The sequence below is a fragment of the Grammomys surdaster genome, unplaced genomic scaffold, assembly GCF_004785775.1.
Source record: "Grammomys surdaster isolate TR1022 unplaced genomic scaffold, NIH_TR_1.0 267, whole genome shotgun sequence".
NCBI classification, from domain to species: domain Eukaryota; kingdom Metazoa; phylum Chordata; class Mammalia; order Rodentia; family Muridae; genus Grammomys; species Grammomys surdaster.
In genome coordinates, this window is record NW_021604708.1 from 2,238,425 (window position 1) to 2,252,015 (window position 13,591).

Consider the following 13,591-nt stretch of genomic DNA (forward strand, 5'->3'; position numbering starts at 1 on the left):
TTCTCTTCTCTTCTCTTCTCTTCTCTTCTCTTCTCTTCTCTTCTCTTCTCTTCTCTTCTCTTCTCTTCTCTTCTCTTCTCTTCTCTCCTTCCTTCCTTCCTTCCTTCCTTCCTTCCTTCCTTTCTTTCTTTCTTTCTTTCTTTCTTTCTTTCTTTCTTTCTTTCTTTCTTTCTTTCTTTCTTTTTGGTTTTTCAAGACAGGGTTTCTCTTTGTAGCCCTGGCTGTCTTGGAACTCACTCTGTAGACCAGGCTGGCCTCAAACTTAGAAATCCGCCTGCCTCTGCCTCCCAAGTGCATGCACCACCACTGTCTGTCAAGAGCTATCTTTCATGAACCCTGAATTAGTTATGTTTTTTCATTGCTGTGACCAAATACCAGATAAAAAGCAATCTCAGAAAGGGGAGGCATATTTGGGTTCATGGTTTGTGAGCTATAGTTCATGGTGGCCGGGAGGGTATGGTGATCGCAGGCTGCATGGCATCGGGAGTATGTGGCAGCTGCTTGCCCACATCTCAGTGGACCAGGAAGCAGAGAGGAAGAGACAGGAAGATGGGAAGGAGGTGGATACAGAAGTATGCTTGTTTCTGTTGAACACTTGATAAAAGTAACTTTAAGAGAGGAAGGGTCATTAGGCACGCAGGGCATCATTTCCAGGAAGTCAAGGCTGGACTTCACAGCCACCATGAAGGGCAGGGAGAGAATGAGGGCATGCATGCTTGCTTTGCTCAGGCTCCTCTCTACCTGTACACAGTCCATGACCCAAACCCAAGGAATAGCATCACATGTAGTGGTGGGCCTTCCCACCTAACTTAACACAATTAGGAAGAACCGTCATCATAGGCATGCCCATGGGCCAACCTGATCTAGACAGGCCTACATTGAAGCTATCTTCCCAGGTGATTCTAGACTGTGGCAGGTTGAAGACCCAAACTGATATTATTTATTTATTTTATGTTTTTCATTTTTTCCTGTGTCGCTCTGTGGTGTGTGTGTATGTACATATTTGGAAACCTAAATTTGATGTTAAAAATCTTCCACTTTTCTCTTTAAGCCAACATCTCTCAATTGCATGGCTAGTCTCTCTAGCCACCTTTCTCTGGGGATCTCACATGTTTGCCTTTCCAGGTCGGAAACCCAGTTGTATGGGTTTAGGGATCTGTACTCTGGCCCCCACGCTTGCATGGTAAGCATTTTAGCTGCTGAGAACCATATCCCCAACCCACAGTGCTAATAATTCTTATTTTACAATATACTTTTTTATCCTATTTGACATATTGCAATTATGTATTTTATGGAGTACACTGTGACATTTAAATACATGTATCCAACGTGCAGTGATCAGATTGAAGTAATTGCCATTTATCGTCTCAGACATTCGTCATTTCTTTGTGCAGAGGGAGCTGTGACTAAGAAGGAAGGGATAAATCTGAAATGAAAGCAGAACCCCAAGCTTTTCAGTGGGGCAAACAGCAGTGAAAGCAGTCTAAGAGGGGAATAATATAATTCGCTTCCAATCAATGTGAGGATACACCTCAGTCACTTGGATTAAAGGCTGATTGGTCACACGTGGGCTATGCTTAACTGTAGACCTTCATAAGGCCTTAAGCACAGGGATGGGCAACATTTGGGTACTCTAAACCCTTTGTGTTATATAAGTCTGATGGCAAATGTCCAAGGCCTGCCTCTTGCCCTGAGAAACTGCTTTCTTTCATTCATTCATTAATTTGGAAAATAATAATGATATATCTACCAGAGTTTAGGTGTAGTGAGAAGCTCTGAGGTAAAAATGTCTGTGCCTGGTGCATCTATGCATGACACATTAACAAAAGATTATTATTTTTTGGTATCAAGAATTAGGTTGCGCCGGGCGGTGGTGGTGCACGCCTTTACCCCAGCACTTGGGAGGCAGAGGCAGGCAGATCTCTGAGTTCAAGAGTTTGAAGCTAGCCTGATCAACAGAGTGAGTTCCAGGACAGCCAGGGCTACACACAGAGAAACCCTGTCTCGAAAAAAACAAAACAAAACAAACAAACAAACAAAAAAAGAATTAGGTTGCAATAACCTCAGTCTGTAATTTATTTATATTTTATGCATGTGTGTGTGTATGTGTGCACATGTGTTTTGACTGCATTATGTATGAATACCATGCACATTCCTGGTACCTATGGAGATCAGAAGTGGGCCTCAGATTCTCTGGAACTGAAGTTATGGATGGTTGTAAGTGCCCATGTGGCTTTGGGGAACTAAACCCAGGTCCTCTACAAGAGCAGCCAGTGCTCTTAACTGCTGAACCATCTCTTCAGCAATTTTTTTTCCAACAATTTTTTTTTTTTTCAGATTCACCAACTTAAGAGCAGGGGAAAGAAGCTGAACTAAGTAGATGTAAAAGAAGTAGAAAGACGAACAAGGTAGGAGGGAGGAATTGAAACTGTGGAGTGGCTGGAATCATGGGGAATACTGAAAAGATTGCAAAGCCAGAAATAATCTTTTCTTTCGGTGACTTTGCAAGTAAAGATACACATAAATGTGTCCAATTACAAGTGCTGTGACCACAAGATCATGGCCACCAACAGTATGGCTATCCCAGTGTTTCAAAGAGGGGATAACAGTTCTCTCCGGGCCTTTGGGGCTTCTTGCTTATTGTTCCAAGTTCAGGGAATCTGGACCTTCCGCAGGGTTAACTGATTAGAACTTCAGTTCTTGTGGAGACTTTGGAATGTTGCAGATCCAGAGTCAAATGATCTTGGGCCATCTTCAGTCCTCGTAATAGCCATTTATTGCCCTTCTCTCTTCCTGACCTAGAGACTTTGTGAGCACTAGGAGAACCATTGGAATGTATGTACAAAGCACTAATTTTCCTTAGGAATGTATTCACTGAGCAGATCATTGGCTTCTCCTAGTCCAAAAGCTAAGAGTCATCACATATCTGAGGCTGGAGCTGAGGCTTCTCCACTTGGCTTTGGCCGCCTCGATGACGATCCCGCCAATGAATTAGAAGTGTCTTGATGTATGTCTTTCTTTATTCTGTTACTATAAAAACTTCATGATATTGCTCTCACATTGTATAAGCAGTTTGGGGTAACCTAAATCTCTGTTGCCAGGCCATGATCACCCATATTTTCTCCAGAATAAACTTCCTTCTTTTTTTCTTTTTTTGTCAACAATGGATTTTTTTTCCAGCAAAATTACAAGGCAATTGCTCATTGAACAAATCTATTTGTTCCCTAGAAAGGAGAATAACTCATAAAAGCTCCTCAGGAAAGACAGACATTGGGTATGGTTGGTGAGCTCAGAAGTATGGGCTCAGGGTTTGATTGCTTGGAGTGGTTAAGTGTTAAACTACTGACTTTTTGTTTGTTTGTTTGTTTGTTTGTTTTGGGGGGCTGTTTGATTTTGTTTTGAGACATGGTTTCTCTATGCAGTTCTGGCTGCCCTAGAACTCACTCTGTAGACCAGGCTGGCCTCACAGAGATCCACCTGCCTCTGCCTCCCAAGTACTAGGAGTACAGGCATGCGCTGACACCACCCAGTGCAACTAGTGACTTTTAAAGATGTAGTAAAATGGCACTAGTTCTGAGATTTGACGGGACTGGGTTTCAGTCCTGGCTTGGCTTTTGAATCTGAACATGGAGTCTGTAAAATGGGATAATTATCAGTGGCTAAGGGAAGGGAGAATTCAGCCCTCTCCCAAGCATCCCACACTAAAACAATCTTCATCAATACTACTACGTGCAAACTATATACTACCCATGCAAGCACAGTGTCAAGAGCCAATCTTGGCCTGCATGCTCTATCTCAATCAGAATATAGTTCCGAAGCTGCTTCAGCAAAGGCTGATACCACCACTACTGATAACACCGATGACCTTTCAAGAAAAAGATAAAGGACAGACTCAGAAACGGTAAAGGAAGTCCCAAATATTGAACACAAGGACACTGAGCAGTGACTCAAAGTAAGAAAAAGGAGGAGAAAACAGTGAAGTAACAACTTTGTAAATCCAGAAGAAAGGTGGGTACGCAGTTGTTTCTAACTCTTCTCATCCTATCTAAACGACAACTCATATATCTAAATATGCTAATTCTATGACAAAAGGAGCAGAAGGCGGAGAAGAGGGTTGTAAAGCCTCAGAACGTGTATTTGCTCTTGACATTAAGGCCATACTAATCCAAACCGCACTGTTTACACCTAAGGTAGCCCAATGGTCAGGACAATCGCTTAAAAAATGATTTTGAGATTTAGTAAAAGAAAATGTAAAGTTGTATACTAAAAAATATTTAACAATTAAATTTAAAAATTAGGCTTTGGCGATGGAGTGTTTACCTGACATGTGTATTACCTAGGACCTTGCCTAGGTCCAATGCCCAGTACTACGTACACGAAAGGTATTAGAGAGATGGCTCAGCATTTAAGAATGCTGCTGTTCTTCCAGCAGACCTATGTTTGGTTCCCAGCACCCACATCATATTTACTGTAGCTGTTCCAGGAATCTCGCAAGAAGTTTAAGATAATACCTGGTCAATATATCCAAGATGTTGTTGTAAAAATTAATTTAAAACTTTGCAGGGTAAAATAGACTAGAAATGGAGATTTAACAGGCAAAAGACATCATAACGTACATTTTCAAGTCTCAAAGAGATCTATTTTTATACAAATGATATTTATATATAATTATACTAATATAATACTTCCCTATAAATTATATCCTCTATTACTATTAAAATTTGTGTTAACAAGTGGTAGATCTGGGTAAAAGCCCTTGTCATGAGCCTCAGTTTGATCTCCAGGCCCCACCCTTCCACAGTGGAAGAGGACCAACTCTCACAGGTTGTCCTCTGACCTTCATACATGCTCCACATACCACTTATAACACACACACACACACACACACACACACAGAGAGTAAATAAATACATGTAATAAGGAGAAATTTTAGATATATAAAATAGTTTCCCAAATTTGCTTTATGTTTAAAAGAAAACGAGACAGTTACAGATCTAACTGCAGCCTTAAACTGGGCAGGAGGATGCCCCCTGGGCTCTGTAGCCAGAAAGTGACATCAGGAGCCCTGAAAACATCAGGGTCCAGAGCTGGGGACTGCAGATGCTGGGCTTAGTAACTTCATTTCTGCCCACAGATTGAGCATTCATAATTGAAAATCACAGATCTGAAATATCACCCAAATTCCAAACTTCCTCCACTGAGAAGCAAGGAGACAAGAATTCAGAATTCAGGACTTAATAATAATGCTTAAAAATTCGTAATAGTGCTTTGAAAATTCACATTTATGTATTTGTTTGTACATGGGTAGATAAGGTATGGGTGGTGGGAGGGGACCAAAGTGGAGGTCAAAGGGCAACTTTCAGTAGTTCGTTCTCTCCTTCCACCCTTCCACCAGGTGGGTCCAGGGGATGAAGCACAGGTCCTCATTGTTGGCAGCAAGGACTTTTATCTCTGAAGCCATTTCACCAGTGCAAGGAAACATCTTCCTTGTATGACCTTTCTTCAATATTTGTATCTTAGTGACCTCTGACATGCTGAGGACAGAAAAATAACCTGAAGGAAAAGTTTTAGTTTTTCAAAGATTCCAAAGAAGGGACTTGAGAGATAGTCCAGCAGTTAAGTTCTTCCTGCTCTCACTTGAGGACCCAGGTTTGATCTCTGGCACCCACACTGAGAGGCTCACCCTGTAATTCCAACTCTAGGAGATCCACCACCCTCTCTTCTCCCCCAACACAAACATCTGTCTGCCTCTCTCTCTCTCTCTCTCTCTCTCTCTCTCTCTCTCTCTCTCTCTCTCTCTCGCCTTTCTCTCTCTCTTACACACACACACACACACACACACACACACACCCCACACAGTAATGAAAAACAAATGTAAAAACAAAACAACATCCACACCCCAGCCCCAGATTCCATGGAAGAAAACAGTATTCCTCTTTTGAAAAGGAAATACTTCCAGATTGCATCTGGTTATTTCAGATTCTTTTGTAGGAGGTCTAGATACACTGCTTTATTTGAAAGGTCCACCATTTCAGAAGCCCCAGTTCTCTGTGCCTGTCATTGCTAATGCCAGGAGGGGCCTGCAGACAAGGCCCATCACTCTTGCCAGACTCACACTGTCAGTCTTGGGCTCCCTGCTCATTGGATGTGCTCTCAACCTGCTACATCCAACACTTGCAGACAGCTGAGAAGGCTGAGCTGCTTTGGTGTGGAGAAAATGGAACATCTAAGACTAAGAAACTTCCATCCTCCCTGACCTTGTACACTGATAGGCTGAAGGGCTGTGGGGGCTGTGGGTGTGGCTCAGCTGGAGAAACATGGATGAAGCCCTGGCCGATCCCCAGCACACAGAAACAAGGTCTTGGGGTTTGAGTGTAATGCCAGCACTCAGGAGACAGAGGCAGAAAGATCAGAAGTATAAGGTTATCCTCAACTACATAACAGTGTTCTAAGTCAACCTGGGATACATGAGACTGGCTTGAAAAACAGAACAAAATAAAAAGAAAGTAGCAATTAAAAGCTAAACACCAAACTAAAAAGACTGTGTCCCAGCATTATGGAGGCCTTTCCCTGACGAAAAGAGGCCCCATGACCCCTGACTCTTAATATCCCCTGCCTTGCCTTAGGTTGGCAGCAAGTTTTCAGCTTCTAAGAACCAGAGCAACAAAAGCTGGTCTCCTCCCAGAAAACAGTGTCAACCCCAAGCCAACAGGCTGGTGGGGTGGGCAGGTGCTCTGTTCTCCCATTCTTCCTGTGTCAGACAGCAACTCTAGCAAAGAAAGGAACTACTTCAAATGAAAACTAACTGAGGAACTAACTAACCAATGGAGGCAGAGGGAAAGGAAATACAAGGAAGGAGAGAGGAGGGAGAGGCGAGGGAGGGGGAGAGAGGAGTGGGAAGGAATAGAGGAGGAAGAGGGAAGGGAAAGGGAGAACAGAAAGGGGAGGGAGGGAGAGGGGAGACAGGAGAGAGGAGAGAGGAGGAGGCATGAGGAAGGAGAGGGGAGGGAGAGGGGAAGGAAATTATGGACACAGTGCCAGCTGGTTAGATCCCTGCCAGGCCTTGGAGAAAGCCTTCAGGCTGGAATTTTCCCAGTGTTGCTTCCTCCCCTACTGTCCCTGTCCCCAGAAGGTTCCGTGCAGGAAAGAGTCTATTTTCACTTACTCTAACATTTAGAAGAAAACTCTCCTTTTAAATATGAGTTCAGGTTACTATTTAAAAACTTATTGTGCTGAAGCCTTTGCGCGTGGCTGCTGCCCTGGCCCCGCCCTGGCCCGCCCGGCCCCTCCCCGCCCCGGGCCTTGCCCCGCCCCGGCCCCGCCCTAGGCTCGCTCCGAGGCTGGTTCTGATTTTTGACAGCTGACAGGAATCAACACAACAAAGGTGGTTTCATCTCTGCAAAACAAAACCTCTCCTTCCTAGAAGCGAATGCCACCCATCCTCCAGGAGGCCACAAACAGCTGAACGCGCTGAACCGAGGTTCATAAACAAGGGTGTGAACCTGAGAAAAAGCGGGGGCGGGGGGCGGGGCTGGGGCAGGAGGAAAAAAGCAAGAAGGAAAAATGACTACGTTTTAAAGTGAGAAAGGGCAGAAGGCCATAGAAACCAAGACTGCAAAAATCAAAACTCTAACTAAACACCATACACGGTGGGAGGTGTTCAGTCGTTGTTATTGTAGATTTATTTATTTTTCTTATTTTTTTGAGACATGGTCTCATTCCTAGGGTGGCCTGGAACTCACTAATTAGACTGGGATGGAATCCTCCTGCCTCAGCCTTCCAAGTACAGGGATCACAAATGTAAGCCAAAATATCCACATGGATTTACTACTGAGTTTAGAATTCTCCCCAAATTCCGTACCTGATGTTAGCATTTTGTTTAGGCTCCGCCCCACAGTTACCTGGCAATAGCCATGTGTGCCTCATGACTCACTATAAAGGGGCTGCTTGCCTCTCTCGCTCCTGTTCCTGCTCTGTCCTCCTGCTCCTCCTTTCTCCTCATTCCCCTCCCCCCCTCTTTCCACGTGCTCATGGTTGGCCTCTACTCTCTCTCTTCACCTTTCTCTGTCTCTACTACCTCAACTCCCCTCCCCAAACTTTATTCTATACTATACCATCTTGTGGCTGGTCCCTCAGGGGGAAGGGATACCTTAGCATGGGCTGGCAGAGGCACCCCCTTCCCCCACACCTGACTGCACATCCACCAAACATATATATTCCTTCTCTCCTTTTCTTTTTATAAAACACAACACCTGAGGGGTTTGAACTTGGCTATCAGCCTCACATTTTGCAGTGCAAGGGGTGGAGGGTGTTGTCTCTGGAAGGTGCAAGACACTCACTCACTCCTCCATGTCTCTGCTTGGGAGGGCCTCAGTGCTTTTCAGGAAACCTTAGAGTAAGGTTTGTTGGAATAGATTGGGCCAGTTTCCTGAGGATTAGACTCTGCCAAAAAAATAAACCAGGAAAGCAAGAGAAGGAGGAGCTGGCATACATAAAGAGGAGGTGCTGTGCCTCCAGCGGAGGAGACTTGTCAGACATCAGCTGTGCACTTTCTAACATCCTAGAGACTTGTTGCAGGAGCGCCCTCGGGGGTGGGGTGGGGTGGTGGTGTCACAAAGCATCCGAGGTGAAGGAGAGGGGCCCTGCAGAGACCACACACAACTTAGTTAGTGTTCCTAAGCTCCCATACTCTTGAGGGCAAGTTCAGGAGGCTGCATCCACAGCCTGGAAGAGTGGCTGCATTTTCTGGGCTCCCCCAGAGATTCTTATAGAATACTGCAAAAGAGGGAAAGGCTCAAACATCTCGGCTGAGGAGAAGGAGGCAGCAGCTAGGCCAGTGTGCAGCCAGTCTTTGTACTCGATGCTGCACAACCAAGCTATGACCCCATGTCAATGCCAAGCAGCCTGTTTCCGGCAGCACTCTGTGGCTTGAGAGTCGTTATTTATAGACTGGTACAACTTCCCTGATGTTAGAACCAGGGTGCTGAGTGCCAGTTTTTCTTGGAATGGCTCTGGAAGCTTGTCTTTCACTGGGTGGTGTCTGATAAAGACCTTGTGCAGATATAATGTGATAACAGCCCTGCTCAGTTCTTGTTCCGACTGGATGACTATGAAGAAGTGAGTTGACGAGGCCTGCCTTAGAAGAGAAATACTTTCTGCTTGGTTTTGTTTTGGTTTTAAATATAGGGTCCTACCTTATAGTTCTGGCTGAATTAGTATTGCCTATGTAGACCAGGCTAGCCTTGCATTTACAGCAATCTTCCTGCCTCAGCCTCCTTAAGTGCTGAGAGTACAGGCTTGCACCACTGTGCTAGCCCAAATAATTTGTTTGGGTTTTTTTTGTTGTTGTGCTCAGGATTGACCCAGGACCTCATGCATGCATACAAAGCAAATACCTTCCTGCTGATGTCTGTCTCCATGTCCTGAAATCATCCCTCACTTTTGCCCTCCTCTTTGGAAAATGTGGGTCTTGAATTTGATAGTGCATTCCTGGGTCCTGGGGTATTTTATGATGATGATATTAAAGTAGATAAAAGAACATGCTTTCCTAAGGACGCAGGGATGCACAGTCCTTGATTTTCTGGCTTCTTTTGAGGTAAGGAAGGAAACTTACTTTACTGATAGGACATTCAGGAAAGGAAAACTGGGTGACAGGGTACATGTCATAAGACAGCACCATTAAAATGAGCCAGCACATTTCTCAGGTGACTGAAACTGTAGTGGCTTCCTATAGACATGACTGAATCACTCCATCTACATGAAAGGAAAATAAATTCGAGTGCAAAACCCAAAGGACAGGCATTCTATGTCAGAGCAGGCGCAGCTCGGTGCTCAGGGCTTGCTGCTTGGTCTTGGGGTCTCAGATTTCCTACTTTCTTTGCTAATCCCTGCAGTCTTAGAACTAAGACTGATAGCCTAGCCATGACACTGGACCCAAAACTCTAGGTCACATCTCTCAGTTCATAAGGCAGTCTCCCCACTCTAGTGTGAGGCCTATAAGACAAGACTATTTGAGACTCTCACTGGAGGCCCGACGCCAGTCAATCTTCACAGACATTTTGGACATTTTCCAGATGAATAAGCCATTAGTCCCTAGACATTCTCTGAGGATCACCAGACACTTTAGGAGGGTCACATCAAGGAGGGATGACATTTAGGAGAGCAATGGCCACCAAACCATAGATCAGGATGGTTGAGAACATTCTTTACATATAGTAAACTTTATCACACTGTTCCAACCTTCTGTGGAAGGTCCATCATTGCACAGGGCCTGACCCAGAGAGTCCCAATGGAAAGATATACTTCTAATTAGTCATCCTCTGTGTCCATAGAAACTGGATCCTGGACCCTCTAGGAAACCAAAACCCATGAGTGCTCTTGTGTCTTCTATACATTAATTGCATATAACCAGCACCAACTTCTCTACAGTAGAACTATCCCTAAGTCACTTATAACACAGAGTAACGAAAATGCTACATGAATACCGTATCTCTTGGGGAATAGTAGCAAGAAAAGATTGCACATATTCAATGCAGATGCGATTTGCATTTCAAGTATATTTCTCCAGTGTGTATATGTGTGTTATGTATGCAGATATGTATATGTGTGTTAGCATGTGGTAGGTACCATGTGTGTGTATGTTTGTAAGTATGTATGTATGTATGTATGTATGTATGTGCATGTGGAGAGCAGAGATTGGTGTAGGGAATCATCCTTGTTGACTCCTCCACCTTACTCACTGGGGAAGGGTCTTTCAATCAAACCCAGACTCTCATTGAAACCCAGAGCTTATGGGTATGTCTACTCTTGGTAGCCAGCTTACTCTGGGGCTCTCCTGTCTCTTACTTTCTGAGGCTGAGATCACACACAGGCCACCACACCAACATGGCATTTACATGGGTTTCTGGGAATCTGAACTCTCATTCTCATACACAGAATTTACTGGTGAGTGTTTAACCGTGGGGGCAGTTCTCCAGTCTCACAAGTATTCTCTCTCTCTCTCTCTCTCTCTCTCCTTCCCTACCTTCTTCCCTCCCTTTCTCCCACCCTCCTTCCATCCATCCATCCATCCATCCATCCATCCATCCATCCATCCATCTTCTAAGAATCAGAGCATGCATATAAGATACAGAGGACAGAGGATATAGGATACAGAGGTTGTGCCACCCCAGATCCCCAGATCCTGGTGTGAGAGGGGTGAACAGACATGTTCTCATGCTAATCAATCATCCAGCTCATGAGTTGACATGATTTTGTCTGCCAAACATGGGACTAGGAACCTTCAAAGTTTATTGACAAAGATATTTCTCTTGGGGAAGGACATTGAAAGCAGCTTACTAAAGAATTCTAAACGTGTTTGTAGTGATACTACATGCTTCTCTGCCATTTTCTTTCCAGTCTTTGCTGTTGTTTTGGGATTCTGCCTCATTTTTCATTTTCCTAGTTCTCCCTCCATTTTGATGTAACAAAAGGAAACTAGGCCAAGTGTGGTAGCACAGACCTACAGTTCCACCATCTGGGAGACTGCGGTAAGGGGATCTGGAGTCTGAGACTGTCCTGGGCTACACTGTGAGACCCTGTTTCAAAATGTGTTTTAGCTGCTTATAGTGGCTCTTGTCTATAACCCCAACATCAGGGGGCTGAGGCAAGAGGATTGTCATGTGTTCAAGGACAGCCTGGGCTACACAGTGAGTTTTAAAGCTAGCCTGGGATACATAACAAAACCTCCCTAAAAAAAAAAAAAGAAAACAAGAACAAAAACTGTTTAATATGCACATATGCCTATATGTACATATATGTATATTGGAGATATATATATATATATATATATACACATTTTTTCAATGATGGGGATAAAAACTAGAGCTTTATGCATGCTAGGTGAGTGTTCTGCCACTGAGCCACATTCCTAGCTCTGAAAACTGTACAATGCTTAATAGACACATACACTACAAATGCTCTGAGGAAATATTGTTCATAAGCACTCATACAAAATTTTGGTGGTAATTACTTCCAGCTTTGGCAGTTTCTGAGCATAATTTCACTGGTCTTCTGTGCACAGTTGCCAACTTGGAGGGCACAGTCTAGTTCTCTTTTCTGCACAGCACTGGAAAGACGGCACATGGGAACGGAACTTGTGGTGAAGGCCACCTTGCCACAAAGTGACCCCGCCCTGCTTACCTTCCTCTGGATCTACTAGTAAATACATCATGTATGGTAAGTAGAGATTCTACAGTGGGCATTGCCACACTGCTATCTCTAATGGAATGAACCGGATTGTAAAATTTACACCTCTTTTGAAATGTGATGAAGCAACAGAGTTCAGAAATAGGAAGCACACACTCTTTTGCACAATGTGCAGGAGCCAACATGAGAAAGCAGCAGCAAAGGAAACGACACAGCTGAGGCTGCAGGCCGTGTGGTCGGCAAGGTGCGGGGAGGAGTGACGCCCCACCCTCCCGGCATTCTCCTGTTGTCACTCTTGGCCCCAGTCAACCGTGCATTATTCTTTTTACCATCCTTTCAGCATCCATTGGGCACCCAGCTCTGGAATCCGATGACAATACAGACTCCGAATGATATGCTGATGCACACTAAAGATGAGTTCTGACCAGGGGCCCTGATTTGCAATGTGTACTGATGCTTATAGCATGCGTACTCTCTCCATTCATTTCGAAGTAACTCAGCCTTGCTGAACACAAATCTGGGTAGGGGTGTACAGTAGTTCACCACTTGATGGTGTCTCTACCATTACACTTTACAAAGGTAATATTAATGCCAATGAAGGTGCACTTTGTGTGAGAAACAGGAATACTCATCTCTTGTTTTTGTGGTTCCAGTGTAGTAAGTGGAGACTGACGGGTGTCAGACATTATGTAGCATTGTTTTAAATCTTATTTATTTAATTCTACATTTATAGAATTTAATTTACAACCATGGTCATTTTAACAAAAGAGCTCACACTATTTCTTTAATTTTAATAGTTGCCCCTTATAAGTAGGTCTGGACAGTATTCCAGAATTGTAGCGGACAAAGATAGAGCATGAGGTTCTCTCTTTGAAAGCTTTAAGAAGACATATGACACAGGTGAAAGGTAGGAGTCATAGAATCAATGTCGGTGTGTAGTGAGAAGAAGTTCTGGGCATAACCAACATTCGTTGGTTGATTAGGTTGCTTCATCTTCCCATCCCCCATTTCATACTGAAAGCTCTAATGCCCCAGTTATGGCTGAAAGTAAAGTTAAATGAAGTCCTAAGGCTGGGGCCCTGATCTAATGCAATTAGAGTCCTTGTAAAAAGATATGCCAAAAAGCTCTGTCTTTCTCTAAATGCATACACCAGAAAGTAAGGCAGCCGAGGGCAAGAAAGGAGCCCTCATCAGAACCCTCTGTGATGTGTTTCAGTTCATGCGATGCCAAAATATGGCACTGTGACATTTAAGGAAACAGCTCAGTCGGAGGAAGATGAGTTCTGGTTGGTAAAACAGCATGTGACAGGGATTGCCCAGCATGTGTGGAAGCTCTAGCTGCAGCCCCCAGTACTGAAAAACCAACCAACCAGCCAACCAACCAACCAACCAACCAACCAACCAG